Source organism: Rattus norvegicus, chromosome X (genome assembly GCF_021556685.1).
Source record: "Rattus norvegicus strain SHRSP/BbbUtx chromosome X, alternate assembly SHRSP_T2T, whole genome shotgun sequence".
In the NCBI taxonomy this organism is placed as follows: domain Eukaryota; kingdom Metazoa; phylum Chordata; class Mammalia; order Rodentia; family Muridae; genus Rattus; species Rattus norvegicus.
The window spans coordinates 75,909,496-75,922,773 of record NC_141554.1 but is presented as its reverse complement, the minus strand read 5'-3'; the positions used below and the strand labels follow the sequence as shown (position 1 = coordinate 75,922,773).

Genomic DNA, 13,278 nt, shown 5'->3' with positions numbered 1-13,278 from the left:
CGTGTTGGAACCAGAGGTGGAGTCCGAGTGTCTAGCTCAATCGCTCTGCACCGTCTTTCTTGAGGCACAGTATCTCACTGAACCTGGATGTCTCTGATTTGGTTAAATGGGCAGGCGAGCCCCAGGGGTCCTCATGTCCCTGCCTTCCCAGTGTTGAGAAAATGAGATCCTTCCTACACAACCAGCAGTTCTGCATGTGTTCTGGGGTTCAGACTCTGGTCCTCAGTGTTATTATGTACAGACCGAGTTATTGCTGCCCTTTTTGTGTGTGTATGTGTGTCCCCATGCGTTTCTCTGTGCAGCCCTGGCTATCCTGGAACTCGTTCTGTGGACCATGCTGATTCCAACCTCGGGGCTCCAACTGCCTCTGCCTCCCCAGTGCTGGGATGAGAGGCACATGATGCCAAGGTGCTGGCCTTAGCCCTGACCTGGTGTACTCTGGAACGGTCAACAGGGGCTTGGTCAGCAGCTAACCTGAAAATGCTGGCACCACGAAACCGGAGGCAACTCAGGTAAACACCACTAGAGAGCGCAATCTTTTCTCCAGGGAGTCACTGGGTGCTTACAGGGGAGAACAGGGGTCACTGGGGAGTCAGGATGGGTCTCAGAGCAGCCACAAGTTGGCGAAGAAGTCTGTATGAAGGGAGTAAGCCTGGAAGCTCCTTGGTCTAGGAACAGGTGCTCTGGAGAGAAAAAGAAGCCCTGGCAACTCATTGTCAGGAAACTGAGGTGGCAGAGGGGAGGAAGGTCATCTTCCCTCAGAACTCAACATCTTGATTCTGACCCGCTGGACAATGAGGTAACTAGAGGCTGGCATCAAGAATAAGATCTGCAGATTCCCGCCTTACCCCCACCCGACACCGAATCTCTTGGCGCCCAATTCCTTCACCTTTTAGCCTCCTCAAGTAAGTCTATAGCGGTGAGGGTGAGGCCAGATGCGCTGCTTAACCTGAAAGCGCCTAGCCTACCCTGCCACATCACGGAGGAGCGCGGGCTCCAAGGGTTGCAGGTGGCGGGAACTTGAGGGAGGCTACTAATACTTTTGACTGAGGTGGGGCAGAAAGGGATGACTGGGTTTACTGAGGAGAACCTGTGCTCTTTGAACTGTCACAGGATGACAGACACAAGGAGGTGACTACCAAGGAAGGAAAGAAGCTGTGCTCAGGTGCTATTGGTGAAACATGGAGAAGCATCTGGAAGGTTGGCCAGAGGTAATGGGACCTGTTTTCCTGACAGAAAAGACACTACTTCTTAAAGTTTTATTTTCATTTTACGTTCACTGGTGTTTTGCCTACATGTATTTGTGTGAGGGCATCAGAAACCCAGGAACTGCAGTTGTAGACAGTTGTGAGCCAACATATGGTTGCTGGGAACTGAACCCCGGTGTTCTAGAAGATCAGCCAGTGCTCTTAGCAGTTGAGCCACCTCTACAGCTCCCAGAGGGTCTTTTGTCTGAGAAAAACAGCTTGCTGAGGCCAAGCTTTCTCCTACCTATCTGCTGGTAGGACAGGGAGGGCATACATAGCATTTGTCCTGAGAAAAACAGCCCTCCGAGGAGGCGCTGGCTCCAAGCTATGTACCAATGGCTCTTACAGGGGTTCACCCGGGGTCAAAAGTACATTTTCAGTTGGAGAGGAAAATGGTGAGATGAGGAAAATGGAGGATGCAGGAAGATTCATAAATGTAAGTGGTCCACGACTCTAGAGAAGTGTAGAGTCTTTTATGATTATTTATGTCTTTGGTGTAGTTATTATTGGAGACAAGATATGCCCGGTTAGCCACTTCACGCTCTCCTGCCTCAGCCTTGATGGGCTGGTATTTGTGGCATGAAGCAGTCAAGCTGTCTTGGGGAGGTGATGGTATCGTGGTTTGATGAGGAGCAAGTGGTCATTGGTTTTGAAGGGGATCAACGGAATTCTTGAGATTAAAGCAGGGCTTGAGGGTAAATCCTAATGGACGGAGAATGGGGAATATATGGGTTCCTCTGAGCTAGTGACTAAGTTCATTCACTTCCATGTGGGTAGTGAATCAATACAGGACTTAAGGGAGGTGGGCAAGTGTTCACCCATGAACCAGGACAGTGTTTGGCTTTGCCAGGGCAGGGGATGGTGCAACAGAGCAGAGAGTTGTGGCTGATGAAGGAGATTCAGGGACACCTGTCTGTGCCTCACAGTGGGGTTGCTGTGAGTGAGGGAGTGAGCTGGTGACGGTGAGCAGGGACCCCAGGATCAGGGTGCACTGTTATGGGGCTTGGGAGAGCAGTGGTTAGGAGAAGGTGATGTTGCAGGGAATGCTTCCCGCGGTGAGCGGGAAGGAGGAGAGCAGGATTTTAGTCTCTGGAGATAGAGTTGTCTGGCGGTAGAGTAAGTACACTGGGGGTAGAAATTCCTGTGGCCACTCTGGTTGCCTCCTCCAACACTCCAACCATGGAATAAGAAACTTGAAGGCAGATAGGATCTATTTTCTCCTGGAATTCTGACTCCACCTGGTAGAGGGTATGGGACCAGCTGAGCAAAAGTAGGGGTGGGAGGACAAACTAGGTGTCAGAGAACCTGTAGTTTGCTCTGAACGTGTCACACCCATGAGAGAGTCAGAAGTAATTGGGGTGAAGCACATTCCTGCCTCTTCCATGCCTGCGAGTATCTTCCACACCTTCTCGTGAGTGTACTATCTGTAGGGGAAGGGACAGGCCTCCTGTATGTGTGACTAACATGAGTCCTTCCAACTCCTAAATTAGGTAACCTGGTAGAGCCTTGCCCACTTTGATTTCTGGGAAGAAGAACAGGGGACATGGAGAAAGAGTCTCCTGACCTGAGGCCCGAGAATACTGGCTGGTGCCCCCAACTCTCCTATGAGTGCCGAGCAGTGTTCAACCAGATCAGATGCCATGGGTGAGTGTCTCTGGCCAAGAGGCACGGTGTGGGAAGGGGTCTCAAATTGGGTACAGTAATCCCAAGGGCTTCCTTGTCACAATGAAGAGAAGAGAATCACCACCTGACCTTAGGCAAAGCTTCCTCGGGCCTTAACCTGTCCAAGGCATGGGTGCCCCATCAGGAGAAGGATCTCCTGTTTACAGAAAACAGAAACTTTGAGGGTGAAGTATTGAGAAGATTGACACGAACACCAGTCCTCAGAAGGGAGGGGTGCTTTCAGCAGAGTATGGTGGGAAAGGAGGTTCTGACAAGCTCTGCATGGTGTCTTCCAGATGTGCAGTTGTATCTCCTTTAACAGCCTGAAGTCCTGCTTCCCACAGGTCCCCGACAGGTAAGGAAACCAAGTGGCTGCCTGGAGAGGCGCCAAGCCAGCAGTCACTGTCCAGACAGATTCAACTGTGCCCTGAACTCTGAGTCTACCATCAATCCTCTCTAATACCTGCATCCAGGCTGGGGAAAGGCTTCAGTTCTCTTTGGGACTCGATAGTCCCAATTACAGGAAGGAAAAAGAAGCCAAAAATATGAGGCTGTGTGGTCCCCAAGGTTTGGAGAGCTATGCCTTTCTCCACAGCTTTCACCATCTTAAAACATTGCCATCCTTTCTGTCTTGGTGGTCAACAGCTTATCTTTAACAGGGTTGTCTGCCCTTGCAGGAAATGTTCCATGTGCCTCTGATGCTGTTGTGGCCCATATTTATCAATATGACCCGTACTCCGGTGACTTTGAACCCACAAATGACCCGATCTTTCCCAAGGGATCTCAGCTAGCCTATGATTATACCCTGCCTGTGAGTACAAAATAAGACCGTGGAGCCTGCTGCGGCTTATTGCCCTGTGCATCAAGCCTCATGCTTAGTGCCATAGAACTAGGAGCCAAAGAAAGAAGAAGGGACAGTAGGTAGAGAGGGACACATGGAAAGAGCAGGGTGAGGGATGGGGGAAGGAATGATGAGGTGAAGGAGGGGTGCTTTGAAGGAAATGAAAACGAAAGGGGAACAACAGAGTAGCATTGCAGCCTAACTTGCAAGCAGAACGAACAAGGCTAACTGAGGACCAGATCCTCAGAGTTTTGCTATTTCCTGATTGACACACTTGGCGAAGAATCTCTCTAAGGTGTGCACTCACGGTGGGCATATTTGTAAAATAGTCTGTCCAGGAGCACTAAAGTGGACAAGCACAATGCTGAAACCACATGGTTGCCTGTCAAATGCGTTGAGACTGTTGATTCAGGCAGAGGTGAATGGGCACGAGAGAAGGTTCTGTTGAAACCTGGAGGCACATTCGGGAGTGCCACAGAGACCCAGGGAACTGTTCCAGGACAGCAGAGAATGTGGCTGCCAGCCGTGCTCGGCATATCCTTTGTGACTCGTGGGCAGTGGGCAAAGTAGAGGCAAGAGCCAATGTTCTAAGAAGGCCATACTCACGTTTTCCTGGTGCTTTGCGCGCTCAAGCAGCAATCGGCGATCTTCGTTTTACCCAGGGAAAAGAGGTCACACTTGAGAGTATTGTCTTGAGTGGAAGGAGGTTGGAAGGAAAAGGGGGTGAATTAAGGAGAGGGTCCAGTCAGACCCCAAAGACCATTGTCATATATCCCACTGTCTGCAGATATTCACATCCCCGCAGCCCGGTCTCGCAGGGAACCCATCTCCACGTGAGTACTTGCAGTTGTGTTCATGGGGATTGTCTAAGCTCCTGGCTTCTCCTCTCCTCATTCTCAGGGTCTCTGATGTGACCCAGCGCCCTGACTGCTCCTCTTGTTCAGCCAGCACCAGTCCTGGCTGGTAAATGAGTAGTAACAAGGTCTCTAGAAGGGAAGGGAAGGACAGAGAAGAACCTCTTAGAGACGGGGGTTTGCTCGGAAGGAGTGGAGGCCGAAGGGTCTGTTATCTTGGGGGGATGGGATTGCCTTGGCAGAATGCATTCTCTTGCTCTATGCCTTTGCGGGTCTCCAACATCTCTTCCCAGACTCCTGGTACTGCTACCGAGGCTTCTGTCATCTGTGACCAGAGCAACAGGACGTCCAACCAGATCCCTGAAGTCTACATTCAGGACCCAGTCGTCTGCAACCAGGGCATCTGTTCTGCTGTGGAAGACAGGCAGAAGGTCAGGTATGCTGCCGAGGCTCTCCTGATTCTGCATAACTCCCCTCGGGCATTGCGAGAGACTTGCAGCACTCCAGGTTCCTGGCTTCTTGAATGAGGAACCTGGGCTGGAGAGGGTGGGGAAGCCGGATATTTGGGCTGGATATCCTGGTTATGCTGAGATCAGAGCAGTGACTGGAGTTGGTGGCTTCATGCACTTGGAGGCCAGCGTCTCCATCTGTTGTTCATTGTGATTGAGTAGTGGCAACCAGGGACTGCTCAGCCAATCTTCAGTTCTCAAATGTGTTGCTTAACAGCAGAGGGCCAGGACCCTGAAGTCAGGAAACTGCGAGGCTCTCAATTTGGCAAGGTCTTGTGGGAGGATTGACTGCACATGAAGTGGAAGGACTAGGACTGGTTAAATTACTCCCAGCCCGTAGTAGTGCGGCAGCCTGCAGCAGACTGAGAAGGCTTGGGTGGATAAGCACGGGGCCTAAGTGTCTGGGACGGAGGGAGGCCTGCATGTCCATCCGAGAAAGAAATAGGGAAATTTCTCAAGAGTGGGTTGCTATGAAGTGAGCCTTTGTGCCTTCTCTGCCCATTTGTGCTTGCATCCTTCAAACTGTGAGGAAACCAGCACCAGCCTCCAACTAGGGGTCACCAGACAAGCAGTGTCTAACAATGTCTTTTAATTCACAGATTACCCAGTATCAGGTATCAAAAAACAGACAAAGGTAGAAATGGACAGGTGACATTGTAGCGGGAACAGTGTTTGAAAACACAGTGGTGGGTGTGGATGCCAGCAATGGTTAGAGGCCTGCAGAGTTTTGACTTTCAAGCTGGAAGCCCTGTACCATTGTGAGTAAAGGAATAATCGACCGGGAGCCATGGCAAGGTCTACCCTGGAGGGGTATTATTTCCAGACCTTGTATCCTGGGAGAGATAATAGAAAATATGTGCATATAACTGAGTCACACCATAACAACAGCAGCAGCATCAACAAACACCACAACAAACGACAACAAACCACCTAATTTGAAAATAGACTAGGGGGTAGGGGAGTGGTGGGCAGAGGCTGCGGTGAGGAGGTAGGGTGGGGAGGCACCATCTGGCTCGGGCTGGGCCCGCTGGGAGCATGAGCGAGCCATGGCAGCCTCGAGGGCAGCCTCAGTGGCCGACAGAGTGCTTGGGATGCCCTGTTTTTGCTGGACTTGTAAAGCAGACACCTGGATGGTGGATTAACCAGAAGACTCATCTGTGGGCAGCCTCGTAGCTGAGAACATTGGATGTTCACCCGAGTCCAGCGGCTCTGCTGCTCACATGGATACAGATGAATGAAGACCCATTTGGGAAGACACCTGGCCCGCTGTCCAGAGGTGATACAGGCCATACTGGAGTATCTGCAAACAGGATGAAGAAGAGGACATCTCACAAAGCATATCGGACCAGTGTGGGAAATCTGTGTCCCCTGCCCCGCGGAACATTGTAGGAGGAAGGATCCAGCACGGGTGGAGAGAGGGCAATGGCCCTGTCATGCATTGGAAGGGGACTGTCCTTTACCAAGTGCCTATGAATCCTTCCCTGTATCTTATAAAAAGGATGATGGAATTTTCTGTATCGATGGACTAGGACTTAATAAAGATGAACAAGTTCCTGCACTTGAAGTCCTTCCTGGTAGAGTTGCAACATGTCCGATGAGCGATGCACACTTAGCGGACACAATGATTGGAAAGCAGCGGAGCACATATTTGCAACAGAGCATGGCTCTAAAGATGAGTGGAGGGGGATGGTCTGGGCACGGGCACCTGTCATGAACACATGGTTTTGCATCACCTATGAGAAGGACGCTGTCTTGTACTTGTACCAGCTCCTAGATGATCACAAAGAAGGCGACCTCCGCATCATACCCGATTCCAGTGATTTGCCTCCAGCTGAAAGGGAGTCAGGAGAAGTTGTGGACAGCCTGGTAGGCAAGCAAGTGAAATATGCCAAAGAAGAAGGCTTGAAAAGACTCTCATGGTCATCCATCAAGTAGAGGCCAAGCCCTCTGTCTATTTCAGCAAGTTTGCTGACGACTTCCATATTTATGTCTGTGATTTGGTGAAAACAGCCTAGATGTCATCACAAACTCTGCCAAGTTTGTGGAACTATTAAATGTATGATTTGTCGACATAAAGACTCGATTCCTTTCCAGTTTAAGGAAAGCTTAGAAGTCGCTGCGAACCCACAATCTCCACCAGCAGAGCCGGTGTTGTGCTGAAGAGTGCAGACTGATTTGAACAGAAGACGTCTGTGACGGGAGTCCTCCCTCTTCAGAGCGTCTGTGTGAGGGGTCGTCCCTCTTACAAGAAGGCTGTCTGTGGGACGTTACAAGCAAGGTGGTAAAGTTAAGCTAGCATCATAATCATTTATACCTGGATAAGTTGTACCCATTTTCCCTTCACTCTGACACTGTATTATTCTGCTGCCACAATGCAAACCTAGATTTTTAGTTTTGTTACTGCCTTTTTGAGATATTATGCATCTATATAGCTACCTTTGTAGGTCTGCGTCTGTGTGCCTATGTATATATTATACGCACACAGAGGCACTCAGCACTGACACGCATTTCCTTCCGTACTGGGGCGGAGGGGATATGTTTTCTCCAGTTCAACAGGAGTGCTCGACCCAAGTCAGTCATATTTATAATATGGTGTTCCTTGTTTGAAATTAAATTTGGGCACAGGAAACACACAGAGACATTTGGGTTGTTTCAAAAGTCAGAATTTCTGAGTGCCATTTCAATTTGGAGGCTTTTAGCTGAGTCCAGGAATAAAATTGACATAAACAGTCCATGCCCCACAGTAGAATTTTAGTAAACTGTAGAGAAATCTGGGTAAAAGGCTGCCTTCAACTCTAAGCTGTAGTTTTTTGTGCTTTTGTTGTTATTGTTTGCTTCTGTTATTGTTGTTGTTTACTCTTTAATCACAACTACTTTGACAATAGAGCCTGGGTCCTTGGTTCACATGGAATAATATAGATGTGCTTCTAGACGGCACATTAGTCCACTTGTCCACACCTGTCATCGGGATTTTACTACATGGACTTAAAAGGCAACACTATGTCAGCGGTTTGTATATGTGGTAAATCCCTGCAAGAACAGTGCATTTGTATTAGAGATGTCAGTTTTAAGTATGGCATTGTTGGCTTCTCTCAAGTTCTCTGGGACTTTTTAATTTTTATTACTACTATTGTTGCTATATAATTATGGTCAGGAGGCCTCTTCTCCCCTTCCTTACTCCCCGCCACTCCTCCTGGCTTTCCCTCACAGAGACTGCTAGACCAATATGACTTCTTGCCCTGACCCCTGTTGTGGCAGTGTCTGTTCTTGCTCCAAGTGTGCTATTCATGCAGGTTCATTCCCTCTGTGGGCTCCGGGCTTTGCATGTCTATGATGTGTTACTGGAAGGTCATCCTTGCTGGTTTTGGGTGGATCGCAGCTCTTCGCCAACAAATACATTCATGCTTTGTTCCCGTGAGGTTGTTTGAACCCGACATCGAACTGAAATGTGCTTAGTTGACTAGCCAAACCTCCACTTGCTCTCAATTTGTTTTGTAAAAGCCTGGTAGCTTGACAGCTGGAGAAAGATGGTGAGTAAAACCAGTCCCGTGGAGGTTGGAAATCCTAGCTGTGGCTGCACAGTCTTGGATCCTGTCAAGACAACACCAGAGGCGTGGCCAAGTGTAGGTATGCTTAACTAGTTGGGGTTCTTCCTGATGCAAGAAGTCAGTCACGGTTCACGGCGCATGGCTATTTGATATCCATTTAGTCTTCACAGAGGCTGACCGCCCTATAGTGCAGGATGGTCACAACTGCTCACCCTGTGAACACAGTAGTACCTCAGTTCTCTCTCTGTCTGCAATCACCACGTGTTCAGTGTTTCTCGTAGGTACCAGGGACAAGCGTCTCAATATCGCGTGATATACCCTACTCTTCGTGCCTCTAGTATATGTGACCAGGTGCCATCCTGCATGTATATCTGCAACCTGAGTCTGTCTCTTACAGCCCATACTGGTAATCTATGGCGCAAGTGGGTGAGTGCGTCCTGCATGTACTAACAGTGCAGAACGTGGCACGGTGACTGGCAAGTAAAGCTCCTTTTGAAATGTCCCGTGGACTGGATCAGTTCCAACCTGTCTGCCATTATCCGATGCCTCGCACTGTGGTTTTCTGCAAGCAGCCTAGGCTGGCTTTGGTTGCCTGTGACCTTCTGGCCTGGGGTTGCAGCATGAAGATGGGGATGAATTTGCTCACTATTCTAATTGCTGCCTTTACATAAGGCAGAGGGAAGGGGAGGTTGGTATTTGTTTGTTTGTATTTTAATTGTTTCACCCTTCCTCCCACTCTTTTCTTTTGGTGGCTTCCACCACCCTTAATGGTGACGGACTCCTCCTGAGCCTGCCACATTGGGCTTCCCTTAGGGCCATAGTTCAGATCTGTAAGCAATGCTTGCATTGTCCTGGTATCTGAATGTTGACTCCTCACTTAGGAGTTGAACATGAATTTCCAAAAACTTCGCGGGACTTGTGCAAACAAAAGCAGAGAATCTGTGTATAAAATTTACTGGCCTTCCTCACTTACCTGCTCTAGTAGCATACCATGTGTCAGTGCGTATGTGATGTCAGGCTGCATGTAAACTTCAGAGAAGAGCCTTAAAGCAGACCATCCATTTTGGCATGCTCTCTTCTGAGTAGAATGTTCGATGTAAACCAGCTCAAACTACATGTGCAAGAGTCCTAGGTCCTTTCTTGCTTGCTTGCTTGCTTGCTTGCTTGCTTGCTTGCTTGGTTGCTTGCTTGCTTGCTTGTTAGCTCGCTCGCTTGCTTGCTTGCTTCCAATTTGATTTTGGTTTTCTGTATAATTGCTTACTGCGCTGTTCTAGTGGTTGTAGCATAAAGACTCACTGGTCAAGCATTCATAGCGCAGGCAGAAGGTGCTTCCAGTCGTATATGTCATGCAGCATTGGAAGGGACTGTGCACACTCTAAAAATTACAGTTGCTCCTAAGCCAGATTTCATTTCTATTCTTGTTTCGTGTGCCAAACCCCAAAGTTCATTGGTCCTGAATCTCTGAACATTGTAGATCCATTAGAAAGAAGGCTATTCTGATCAACACAAACTGTAGTGCCTGAAAACAGTTAACACTGATTGTCTGAGAGATGAAAGTCCTCCAATGTTAACACAGGAAACTTACTCAAAATAATCATGGTCGAAATGTCTGCATTCTTGTGAATGCTGTGCTCTCTGTCTTCTCCACCATTGGTGCAGTTCAAACATAGGAGTAGAGTTCAGAGGTCTTTGTGTTCACATTTAAAGCTAGATAAACGACCTCATTTTTTTGAACTTCAATTCATTTTTAATTTTAATTTTATTTCATACCACGTGTAGACGGTTCCCTGTTCTCTGCATTTAGAAGTATACACAGTACAATGCTGTTAATTCTTTAAGTAACATTTATAAATATGAAGTAACTCTATCCTTCCTTAAACATTCTAAATTAACCCTTTATGTGCACAAGGAAAGAAAGAAAGGAAGAACCAAATTAGACAGAATCCCTGAATACATGTTTTGAAAACAAACAAATGACCAATGTGCAGAACTGTGCTTACAGTCCTAGGCACGATGTACCCAATCTCCTCTGATTAGAGAAAGACCTGCTTATTACTTGTTTGGGAGACTGCCTGGGAATGCCGAGTGCTGTTCTTTTAAAGATTAAGAAAAAAAATTTAGAATACGAAAGGTCTTTCAGAAAAGGAGTTAGGAAACTGTGAAGCACATAGGTCCCTGAGAGTCTGTACGTGTCCTGTGCTGATGGGATTTTGTACTTACTACCATGCATGTGTGCATATTTGAAGTTCCAGATGTAGCACTGCACATTTGGAGGGACTGTTTGTATTTTCCCACACAGGAAGGAGCTGGACCTTCACTGTCTAGCCTCTAGAAATGTTCACTGAAAATAAGTTAACAACCCAAACGTCAAGCCCCCTGAACCAAAATCAGGCAAAGGAGGATACAGATTAGCTGTTCCACCGTTAGAAGCTTGTGCCACCAGGCACTGTTTGTCCTGCGGGATACAGGGATCAAACCAGTATCCTCCTACTTGTTGATCAAGCGCTTTAGCTAGGGAGCCCATCTCCAGCCAAGCTGGGACTCACTCAATTTGAGGAGACATCTCCAAGTGAGTGCATGTATTCTCAAGGGGAAAATGTATTTCAGGTGTACTTGACTTACGATTGCTTCCAAACCTGGGAAAACAGGAAAGGTTGTTCCAGACACAAATACCTGTACTTGTTAGAAACCTTCCTGGTTGGGGACTTGTCAAGGGTCCAGTAGTGTTGTAGGCAAAGCATCCTGTGGGTGTGGTTTTAAGTAAACATGTTTTGTTTTGGTTCCAACTTAGATGGCACGGATCTTATTAAAAGGGGATTTTTGACATGTTAGAAGGAGTTGGGGAGCTCTCACATCTTCCTCTACACCAGAGAGTTGATTTGAAGAAATTGAAACAAGCCACTACTGAAACACTTCCTAATTTGCCTGACTGGCACTGACGAATTGTGAGAGTAGCTGGAGTGAGCATCTAAGAATAAGTCATTATTTGATACCCAGGCTTTGATTTTTCTCAGCAGTAAAGTGAGACCTAATGGTAATAATGTCTCGGTCCAGAATTTAACTAATATAGTATCTTGCCTCTGCAGGATGTCAGGCACAAGGAGAGAGCATCAGGAGGCTCATCCCCCCAAAGGTAACTTGTCTCTAGACTCTGGGGTCTGTGAGGACGTCTGATCAATTTTGCTGTACCCACTTGCCTTAGCCTGCTGCCATACCACATAGAGGAACATAAAGTGATTGATGAAGAAAGCTACAGTTCCTGTGATTAGCTGAGGTTGTGAACTTGGTCTTTTAGGGTCAGATAAAGTTAGCATGGTAGAAAGAAATGTCATGTCAGGGGAACCCGTGAGGGAACGATATAAAAGAGCTGGGTGGGTGTCCAGTAGAACAAAGGTCCCGGTACTTAGAAATGATCTGCCACAACTAAGAAGAAATAGAGTCAAGAAATATTCCTGGCCAGGAGAACAAACCTCAATTCAGATTAGAATTCTGGAATAAAGGGGGAGTTGAGGAGGAGCTCTGTGTTGGTAACACTGCACTTGTTTCGATCTAGCACATAAATAGCATTGTATGCTTAATTTTAGAATACGCCTAAGTGCATGTTGTCCCCTGATGGCACACCCTTCAAGACAAAGTAAAAGTAAGCTTTGCTAGCCATGTTTGGAAGGGTCTCTAAATGCCAGGCCCTGTGTTCACAAAGGAGTGAATAGACCCATAAATATTTTTATGCAGGCACAGAGTATTTGTGATGTTTTTGAAATAGGTGTTTGAAATCTACAGAAGGGTTGTTGGTTAAACTTTTAATAAAATGGGCAAGGAAGGAATGAAGAAGAACAGAATAAAAGAAGGAGAGCTGGAAGCAAGAAAGAGAAGGAGACAGAGAGGAAAGGGAAAGAAGTAGGGAGACTGGGAGGATGAGGTGTGGAAGGAAAGACAAAGGGAGCCCAGAAAGGGAAAGCCAGAAAAGAGGATTTCATCTGAAAACGTTGGGGACACTTACCTAAAATCAGCAACAACTCAAAACAAGCCCCTCGACCCCTGTCCTTATTAGACTGCCTTCTAGGGAAGCAAGGTGACAGTGGAAAACCCAGCAAGGCAGAACTGGTTTTTTTTTTTTCTTTTTTTCAGAGCTGGGGAACCGAACCCAGGGCCTTGCGCTACCTAGGCAAGCGCTCTACCACTGAGCTAAATCCCCAACCCCGGCAGAACTGTTTTTAATGAGCTCAGATTCAGAGAAAAGCCTCGAGACTTATGTGTGTACCTCCCGGTACAATGAGATTTACTATGGTGGCGGAGTTTAGGAACAGTGTAGCAGTTAAAGAGGCAAGTGCGTTTCTGTAAGTCAGATGAAAGTGAATCATCCACCCACCAGCTCACCACCCCCAAGCCGATATCAGACACAAGAGCAGCAAGACTCTAGGGTGCTCTGGGATAAAGACGACATAAGGTGCACCAGGTAGGAATGCACAAAAGGTACAACCAGAAGAAGCGTGGAAGAAACAAAACTATGGCAGCTCCACATAAAGGGAGAGCCATGCCAAGCTGAAGACTAGGAAGGCCGGGTGATAGCGGGGTCCATGTAAATCGATGCCCCCGAATCAAGGAGAATGCAGTGCA

General features: G+C 47.6%; 1 pseudogene; it reads left to right on the top strand.

Annotated features, from left to right (window-relative positions):
* Nucleotides 1-6,361: 6,361 nt before the first annotated feature.
* Nucleotides 6,362-7,128, top strand: Spin1-ps4 (spindlin 1, pseudogene 4; annotated as a pseudogene).
* Nucleotides 7,129-13,278: the final 6,150 nt, after the last annotated feature.